Source organism: Anopheles merus, unplaced genomic scaffold, assembly GCF_017562075.2.
Source record: "Anopheles merus strain MAF unplaced genomic scaffold, AmerM5.1 LNR4000090, whole genome shotgun sequence".
NCBI classification, from domain to species: Eukaryota; Metazoa; Arthropoda; class Insecta; order Diptera; family Culicidae; genus Anopheles; species Anopheles merus.
In genome coordinates, this window is record NW_024427670.1 from 77,501 (window position 1) to 87,500 (window position 10,000).

At 54.2% G+C, this 10,000-nt stretch overlaps 1 non-coding gene across 1 annotated transcript; it reads right to left on the minus strand.

The window, feature by feature from the left end:
* Positions 1 to 695: 695 nt before the first annotated feature.
* On the minus strand, positions 696 to 853 carry LOC121601431. Its single transcript, XR_006006100.1, has one exon. It is a non-coding gene; the product is annotated as a 5.8S ribosomal RNA (ribosomal RNA).
* Between the last annotated feature and the right edge of the window lie 9,147 nt (positions 854 to 10,000).

Genomic DNA, 10,000 nt, shown 5'->3' on the forward strand with positions numbered 1-10,000 from the left:
CACCTCACCTCATGCCTTTCCACGGGCCTATCACCCTCTATGGGAGAATGGGCCACCTTCAAGTTGAACTTGAAGTGCACAGTGCGTGATAGATAACGGACCGGTCCAGTACACGGAATCGGACAGGCACGTTTCCATGCCGTCCCTACGTGCTGAGCTTTTCCCGTTTCGCTCGCAGCTACTCAGGGAATCCCGGTTGGTTTCTCTTCCTCCCCTTATTAATATGCTTAAATTTAGGGGGTAGTCACACATCACTTGAGGCCTACGTGGTATAACCGAGACGTAAGTATTACGGCTACGCCCGTGCCGTGGGTTGATACTTGTATATGTAGGGCTAACTTAGCGTGGTAGCGCAACGCCGTGTATGGGCCACATGAGTTACAGCGACTTAGCTTTCCGAATCCCTAGACGAGCCGACTTTAGCCTGGAGAGTAGACTGCCGGTGGCCATCGGGAACGACGTAGCATTAGTTCGAACCATGCGGCTTGACACACACCACAAACCCTACGCATCAAACACCACCAACACGAAACGCATCCAACATACGCTCGAGAGTGTCCACTTTCAACGCCCGAGGACCCGCAGACGGGGACCAAGCACGTCATTATGCACAGCGACCGCCCAGTGCGTCGGATGACCCGGGCACCTTCGCGGACGGCCACTGTAGTTAACTAAATGAGACTTTGGTAATTAGTAGGCACTCAAGAATGTGTGCATCGGTCGGGATTAAACGTCCGATGCGCCATATGCGTTCAACTTATCAATGTTCATGTGTCCTGCAGTTCACATTATGACGCGCATTTAGCTGCGGTCTTCATCGATCCATGAGCCGAGTGATCCCCTGCCTAGGGTTTAAAGAGTGCCTTTCGGCGCCGAGTGGCGTAACCGCGTTCAAAGTTTGGTATGCAACACACTCGACCTGCAACAATGGGTTACTCAAACTTGTACAAGTACAAGTGTTGTCTCTTACGAGACGTCTTGATATGCTCTCTACAAAAGCGTGCGCTAGAGTAGGTACAAATTAATGCACGTCCCAGATAGTGACGATCTCTGGGAGGAAGAACCTTAAGGAACTTCCCGCACACATCAAGACTAGGGTTTGGGCGTGTCCATGCCGGCGCCGAGTACAAGTTACCGCGTTCAAAGTTTGGTAAGCAGCGCACTCGACCTCCAACACAACACGTCCCGTCTTGATATGCTCTCTACAAAAGCGTGCGCTAATGCAGGTACAAATTAATGTACGTCCCAGATAGTGACGATCTCTGGGAGGAAGAACCTTAAGGAACTCCCCGCACATATCAAGACTTATAGGTGAGAACGGCCAATCACCTATTTCTCTTAGTAAAACTCACAACTCATTCCTTGGGTTTGGAAGTGTCCATGTCGGTGCCGAGTACAAGTTACCGCGTTCAAAGTTTGGTAAGCAGCGCACTCGACCTCCAACATAACCCTTCACGTCTTGATATGCTCTCTACAAAAGCGTGCGCTATGTAGGTACAAATTAATGTACGTCCCAGATAGTGACGATCTCTGGGAGGAAGAACCTTAAGGAACTCCCCGCACATATCAAGAATTATAGGTAACGCTGCCAATTACCTGTTTCTCTTAGTAAAACTCACAACTCATTCCTTGGGTTTGGAAGTGTCCATGTCGGTGCCGAGTACAAGTTACCGCGTTCAAAGTTTGGTAAGCAGCGCACTCAACCTCCAACATAACCCTTCACGTCTTGATATGCTCTCTACAAAAGCGTGTGCTATGTAGGTACAAATTAATGTACGTCCCAGATAGTGACGATCTCTGGGAGGAAGAACCTTAAGGAACTCCCCGCACATATCAAGAATTATAGGTAACGCTGCCAATTACCTGTTTCTCTTAGTAAAACTCACAACTCATTCCTTGGGTTTGGAAGTGTCCATGTCGGTGCCGAGTACAAGTTACCGCGTTCAAAGTTTGGTAAGCAGCGCACTCAACCTCCAACATAACCCTTCACGTCTTGATATGCTCTCTACAAAAGCGTGCGCTAATGCAGGTACAAATTAATGTACGTCCCAGATAGTGACGATCTCTGGGAGGAAGAACCTTAAGGAACTCCCCGCACATATCAAGAATTATAGGTAACGCTGCCAATTACCTGTTTCTCTTAGTAAAACTCACAACTCATTCCTTGGGTTTGGAAGTGTCCATGTCGGTGCCGAGTACAAGTTACCGCGTTCAAAGTTTGGTAAGCAGCGCACTCGACCTCCAACATAACCCTTCACGTCTTGATATGCTCTCTACAAAAGCGTGCGCTAATGCAGGTACAAATTAATGTACGTCCCAGATAGTGACGATCTCTGGGAGGAAGAACCTTAAGGAACTCCCCGCACATATCAAGACTTATAGGTGAGAACGGCCAATCACCTGTTTCTCTTAGTAAAACTCACAACTCATTCCTTGGGTTTGGAAGTGTCCATGTCGGTGCCGAGTACAAGTTACCGCGTTCAAAGTTTGGTAAGCAGCGCACTCAACCTCCAACATAACCCTTCACGTCTTGATATGCTCTCTACAAAAGCGTGCGCTATGTAGGTACAAATTAATGTACGTCCCAGATAGTGACGATCTCTGGGAGGAAGAACCTTAAGGAACTCCCCGCACATATCAAGAATTATAGGTAACGCTGCCAATTACCTGTTTCTCTTAGTAAAACTCACAACTCATTCCTTGGGTTTGGAAGTGTCCATGTCGGTGCCGAGTACAAGTTACCGCGTTCAAAGTTTGGTAAGCAGCGCACTCGACCTCCAACATAACCTTCACGTCTTGATATGCTCTCTACAAAAGCGTGCGCTAATGCAGGTACAAATTAATGTACGTCCCAGATAGTGACGATCTCTGGGAGGAAGAACCTTAAGGAACTCCCCGCACATATCAAGAATTATAGGTAACGCTGCCAATTACCTGTTTCTCTTAGTAAAACTCACAACTCATTCCTTGGGTTTGGAAGTGTCCATGTCGGTGCCGAGTACAAGTTACCGCGTTCAAAGTTTGGTAAGCAGCGCACTCGACCTCCAACATAACCCTTCACGTCTTGATATGCTCTCTACAAAAGCGTGCGCTAATGCAGGTACAAATTAATGTACGTCCCAGATAGTGACGATCTCTGGGAGGAAGAACCTTAAGGAACTCCCCGCACATATCAAGACTTATAGGTAACGCTGCCAATCACCTATTTCTCTTAGTAAAACTCACAACTCATTCCTTGGGTTTGGAAGTGTCCATGTCGGTGCCGAGTACAAGTTACCGCGTTCAAAGTTTGGTAAGCAGCGCACTCGACCTCCAACATAACCCTTCACGTCTTGATATGCTCTCTACAAAAGCGTGCGCTATGCAGGTACAAATTAATGTACGTCCCAGATAGTGACGATCTCTGGGAGGAAGAACCTTAAGGAACTCCCCGCACATATCAAGAATTATAGGTAACGCTGCCAATTACCTGTTTCTCTTAGTAAAACTCACAACTCATTCCTTGGGTTTGGAAGTGTCCATGTCGGTGCCGAGTACAAGTTACCGCGTTCAAAGTTTGGTAAGCAGCGCACTCGACCTCCAACATAACACTTCACGTCTTGATATGCTCTCTACAAAAGCGTGCGCTAATGCAGGTACAAATTAATGTACGTCCCAGATAGTGACGATCTCTGGGAGGAAGAACCTTAAGGAACTCCCCGCACATATCAAGAATTATAGGTAACGCTGCCAATTACCTGTTTCTCTTAGTAAAACTCACAACTCATTCCTTGGGTTTGGAAGTGTCCATGTCGGTGCCGAGTACAAGTTACCGCGTTCAAAGTTTGGTAAGCAGCGCACTCAACCTCCAACATAACCCTTCACGTCTTGATATGCTCTCTACAAAAGCGTGCGCTAATGCAGGTACAAATTAATGTACGTCCCAGATAGTGACGATCTCTGGGAGGAAGAACCTTAAGGAACTCCCCGCACATATCAAGACAAATAGGTTAGAACGGCCAATCACCTGTCTCTCTGCGAGACGTGTATAAAACACTGAATATAACTCACAACTTAACCCGTAAGTAGGGAAGTGTCCATGTCGGCGCCGAGTGCAAGTTACCGCGTTCAAAGTTTGGTAAGCAGCGCACTCGACCTCCAACATAACCTTTCCCCGTCTTGATATGCTCTCTACAAAAGCGTGCGCTAATGCAGGTACAAATGAATGTACGTCCCGGATAATGACGATCTCCGGGAGGAAGAACCTTAAGGAACTCCCCGCACATATCAAGACCAATAGTTAAGAACGGCCAAGCACCAGTTAGGGAGTGCGTGTAGGCGCCGAGTACAAGTTACCGCGTTCAAAGTTTGGTATGCAACGCACTCGACCACCAACACAACACGTCCCGTCTTGATATGCTCTCTACATAAGCTTACGCAAATGCAGGTACAAATGAATGTACGTCCCGGATAGTGACGATCTCCGGGAGAGAGAACCTTAAGGAACTCCCCGCACATATCAAGACTGAGGTTTTGCCGTGCATGTCAGCGCCGAGTGCAAGTTACCGCGTTCAAAGTTTGGTAAGCAGCGCACTCGACCTCCAACATAACACTCCAACCTCGTTATAACTCATTATAACCACGTTAATGATCCTTCCGCAGGTTCACCTACGGAAACCTTGTTACGACTTTTACTTCCTCTAAATCATCAAGTTCGGTCAACTTCGGCCGTGCCAACTGCAACTCACGAAGGAATCGCGGAAGGTGTGCCTCCAGAGACCTCACTAAATAATCCATCGGTAGTAGCGACGGGCGGTGTGTACAAAGGGCAGGGACGTAATCAGCGCTAGCTAATGACTAGCACTTACTAGAAATTCCAGGTTCATGGGGACCATTGCAGTCCCCAATCCCTACTAAATGAGCATTTGGGTGATTTCCCGTTCCTCTCGGAATGGGGGCGCCATAAGGCGAGAACACGCTGCTGCTCACATTGTAGCACGCGTGCAGCCCAGAACATCTAAGGGCATCACGGACCTGTTATCGCTCAATCTCATCTTGCTAAACACAAGTTGTCCCGCTAAGCAGGGCAAACTAAGTGACGGGCACCCGTGAGGACACCCGCCACTCCTAACGTCAGGTGCGCCCGGAGGCACACTACTGACAGCGTTCTAGTTAGCTTGACTGAGTCGCGTTCGTTATCGGAATTAACCAGACAAATCATTCCACGAACTAAGAACGGCCATGCACCACTACCCTTAAGTTTGAGAAAGAGCTATCAATCTGTCTTACCTCAATAAGTTCGGACCTGGTAAGTTTTCCCGTGTTGAGTCAAATTAAGCCGCAAGCTCCACTTCTTTTTTTTTTTTTTTAAATTCTTCAAGAGTTCTTTATTGAGGACCATTGTTTCCCGAAAGAACCCCGCTCCTACCGGCGGGGGGTTACCACTAACGGATTTCCCCCCGCCGGGAATTCCGCCCGTTTGGGCCTTTCTCTTTATTTATTTGAATTCAAAAAACTTTTTTTTTCACTATTTTTCCTTTCGTGAAAGGTTTTCGTTGCCGCCTTTTTAACATTAAATATGTTCCGGTAACCGTTGTCCTTGTCCTAATCCTTGCAGGTTTCACCGTATCATCACAGAGCTGCGTCAGCGCGCGGACACGTTCGCCGATGTTACGGCAGCTCGCTCGTCATCTGTGAGGCTGCTTCTTCGTTCGGCAAGCTGGGAGCTCGGCAGCTCGTCCCACGGGGGAGGCTGAGCCTCGACCTCCGCTTGCCGTTGCTCCAGCCGCCGCTGCCTCTCTCTCTGCCGCCGGTTAATGCGACGCCGCTCCACTTCCGCTGCAGATGGTGGTAGTCGCCCACGTCGTTGGCGACCCTGCGGAACAGCTCCTAGCACTCCGGCCCGACGCCTTTCCCGGTATTGGAGCTGCATAAAGTTACGCCGCAGTCGCCGCATCTCCATCGTGCGTGGGGAGGGAGGCAATCCCCGGCTGCGCGGGGGGATTGGCGGCTCTGGAGGGCTGACCTCCTCCTCCTCGACCTCCCCTGTCGGCTCCGCTACGTCGTCGGCCGCGTCGTCATTGGCCGCTGCGCGTGCCAAGATAGCCGGGACGACCTCGTCCACGCCGAGCCGCTCCTGCCGACGCCGCTGCCGCATCCGCCGGGCGCTGCGGTTGCGCACCTCTCGGCGTCGCATCAGCCGTCTCCGCTCTGCCTCCGCCATGTCCTCGGGCGGGCTGGATGCAGGAACTGGCTGAGCAGCCTCGGCGGCTGCCAAGTTTAGCTGCTCCTCCCGCCAGTCCTCCTGCAGAACGGAGAGGATCTGCCGAGCCGCTTGCTGGATGCGGTCCCACCACTCCGCACTCTCCAACAGGCGGCTGCCGAGGTTGTCCTCGTCGACGCCGTGCAGCAACTCCGCGCGAACATCCGCGAAGCGGGGACACTGGAACAGTACGTGGGCCACCGACTCGACCGACCCTGCGCACCTGGGACAGTCCGGGGATGGAGCGAACCCGAACACGTGCAGGAACTCGTGGACGAAGGCGTGTCCACTGAGACCTGCGAGAGGTAGAAATCTACCTCTCCGTGTTTCCGCCCCGTCCACAGGCGCACGTCTGGCACTTGTCGGTGGGCCCAACGTACATAGCGGCTGGTGTTCTGCGCCGCCTCGTCGTCCCACTGTTGCTGCCACAGCTGCTGTGATGCCTCCTTCTCCTCCTGGCGAATCGCCTCTCGACTGCTGTCCGGGCTCAACTGCAGTCGGTTGTAGCAGCGGGCGTCTTCCTTCACCAGGAGGTGGTAGGGCAGTTCTCCGGCCAAAACCACCGCTACCTCGCAGCTGGTGGAGTGGAAGGCGCTCGTGATGCCCTGGGCCAGGGGCCGTTGCACGCGGTCCAAAATCCGCCTGCACCACTGCAGGTCCGCGGCTTCTGCCCAGACGGGTGCGCCGTAGCGGATGATGGACGCGGCCACTGCGGCGAGCAGCTTCCGCTTGCTCACTTGGGGGCCGCTGTGGTTGCGCATGACGCCACGCAACGCTCGCACCACACGGAGGGCCTTGTCCGCGACCATCTCGACGTGTGGGCGCCACGACAGGTGGTCGTGAAGCATGACCCCCAAGTAGCGGATCGACCGCTTCGAGCGCACTTCCACTCCACAGATGTTAACTGGGATATTTCTATACCCGCTGCGTTTGCTCGACACCATCAGCAGCTCCGTTTTCTCCGGTGCCAGGGAGAGATGGTGCTGCACCATCCAGCTGTTGACTGCTACCACGGCTTCCTCCGCGATCGCTGCTGCGTGCTCCGGTGTTGTCCCCGCTGCCAGGATCGCAAGATCGTCGGCGAATCCCACGATGGAGGCGCCCTCAGGGAGCTCTACGGCTAGCACGCCGTCGTACATAATGTTCCACAATGTGGGGCCCAATATGGACCCCTGTGGAACACCTGCCGATACTCGGCGGGTAACCGGCCCGTCCGCCGTGTCGTACGTGAGCTCCCTGTCGGCGAAGTAGTCCTGCAGTATGCGGCACAACTGCACGGGGACTCCCTTCGCCTGGAGCGCCTCGGCGATGCTCTGCCAGCTAGCCGTATTGAACGCGTTACGGACGTCCAGGGCCACAACCATGAGGCAGCGCCGGTCACGGTTGTTTGTCCTTCCAAAGGACTTCGCCCTTCGTCCCGCGTCCACGACTTGCTGTATAGCCTGCAGAGTCGATCGCCCTCGCCGGAATCCGAACTGCTGCTCAGACAGTTGCGGACTCTCTGGATCCTCGATGTATTCGTTGAGCCGGTTCAATAGCAGCCGCTCCAAAGCCTTGCCCGTATTGTCTAGCAGGCAAATCGGGCGAAAGGACGACGGTTCGCCCGGTGACTTGCCTGGCTTTGGCAGGAGCACCAGTCGCTGCTTTTTCCACGGCTGCGGAAAGCAGGACGTGTCCAGGCACTCCTGAAACACCCGGCGGAAGGGCTCCGGTTGCTGCCTGAGAGCAACCGTAAGTGCGGCGTTCGGTACTCCATCAAGCCCAGGAGCCTTCCGCGGGTGCATGCTGGCTGCTATATTCTCCAGCTCGGTCAGGCCGATCGATCGGAGCGGCGCCATGTTGCCAACTCGGAGATCAGGCCACTCTACCGGCGGATGAACCGGGAACAAGGCGTCGACAATTCGCCGCAGTTCTGCTGGATCGCGTTCCGGGGCTGAGCGGGCCGCCTGGAACCAGTGGAAGACCTTCCGGAAAAAGTTTCCGGTTTCATCCTCCCTGATCGACAGCAAGAACCGGTCGAACGCCTCGTTCTTACTCAAACGAATAGCCTTCCGAAGGCTCTCTCTGGCAGCTGAGAGTTCCGATGGAGCTGCTCTTCCGGCGGGATTGTTCTCCTCGCCATCTGCTCCTTTCTGGAGAGCTCGTCGATCATTGCCTGAATCGCCGGAGTCCACCAGTAAGCTGGCCGACCTGTGTGGTCCTGCGCTGGGAAGACCCGCGACATCGTCTCGTCGCAGACGCTGGTCAGCGACTCAACCAAGCTTTCGACGCTGTTAGCTTGACGGGCGAACCCAATCATGGCCAGCGCTTTCCCGAAAAGCTGGGAGTCAAACTGACTGGTCTTCCAGCGCGTACCGGCGTTGCTTACACGGGCCGGGCGCTGTCCACGCCGTGCTGCCCGATCCCTCGTTGGTGGTGGACTCACGCCAACCTCGTACCGGACGTATCGGTGGTCGCTCAGCGTAACCACGTCGGGCACGCGCCAGCCTCGGGCGCTGTCTTCGCGCGGGTCGAGACGGCTTATCGCACTGCTTGCGAATGTAACGTCCGGTCGGCTGGGCGGGAACCGAGTTGTGCCCACTCGGTTCCCCTTGAACGTTGGTAGGCAGTCTGCCTTGTTCAGTAGCACCAGCCCGAGGTTGTCCGCCAACTGGAGAAGCTCCAAGCCCTTCGGGCAAGTCCTGCTGCTTCCCCAGTCAAGGTGCATGGCGTTGAAATCGCCGGCCAGGAGAACCCGGCTGCACCCGCGGACGATCAGGTCAATTTTCTCCATAGTACTCCGGAACTCGGGGACTCCCGTCTGCGGCGACACGTAGCAGCTCACAATTGTTACTCCTCCCACGTCGGCAGCAACCACACCGAGGGTCTGACGGTGCCTGATACGCTGTATCGGCAGCCGGTTGCCGTTTACGACGATGGCAACCGTCTTACTCTCGTCCGTCACCCAATTGCCGTTATTGCGCGGTACGCAATAGGGCTCGGACAAGAGCAGAACGTCGAGACCCTCGGTGGTCATCACGTGCAACGCCAGGTCCTGGGCGTTTTCACAATGATTGGAGTTGAACTGCAGGATGTTCAGCATTGTGATGGCAGTCCTTTGCACATGGGGGCGGCGATGCGATGTGGGCCGCCGCAGACAATGCACTTCGGGTCCGAAGTGCATGACGCCGCTCGATGATCAGCAGCTCCGCAGCGCAGGCACAGGCTGGATCGATCCACGCCGGTGCATTCTGTTGTGGTATGGCCGCGCTCCAAGCAGCGGAAACAGCGAACCGCGCTTCGCTGTTGTTTTGGGGCACTGCGTACCAGGCACACCGAATGTCCGACTATGATACGCTTGTCCAGAAGGAGGTCAGCGTCTTTCCGTGGCAGTCGGACACGAGCACGTTGCGTCCCGTCGCGACGCTCCCACATGGATGTTGTTGCTGCAACTGCTGTGCGCTCCAGCGCCCGCTGCAGACCGCGTTCTACATCCTCCTTCTTGGCCAACATGTCGATTCCGGATATGAGGACCTCAGCCATCTCCGTAATAATCCGTCCAGTGGCCAGATCGCCCACCTCCGTCTGGATGCGCTGTAGCAACGCAGCGGCGTCTGCATCCTTTTTGAGCGAGAGGCGAAGGAAGTCCCGCGACGTGCGGTAGCCCTGCTCGACTCCCTTGTTCTCATCGGCCAATCGCGGGTTTAGGCGTATGTTTTCGAATAGCGCCCTGTACGAGCAGCCCTCGGCCGGCTCAAAGATGAGCTGGTCCTGCCGAGG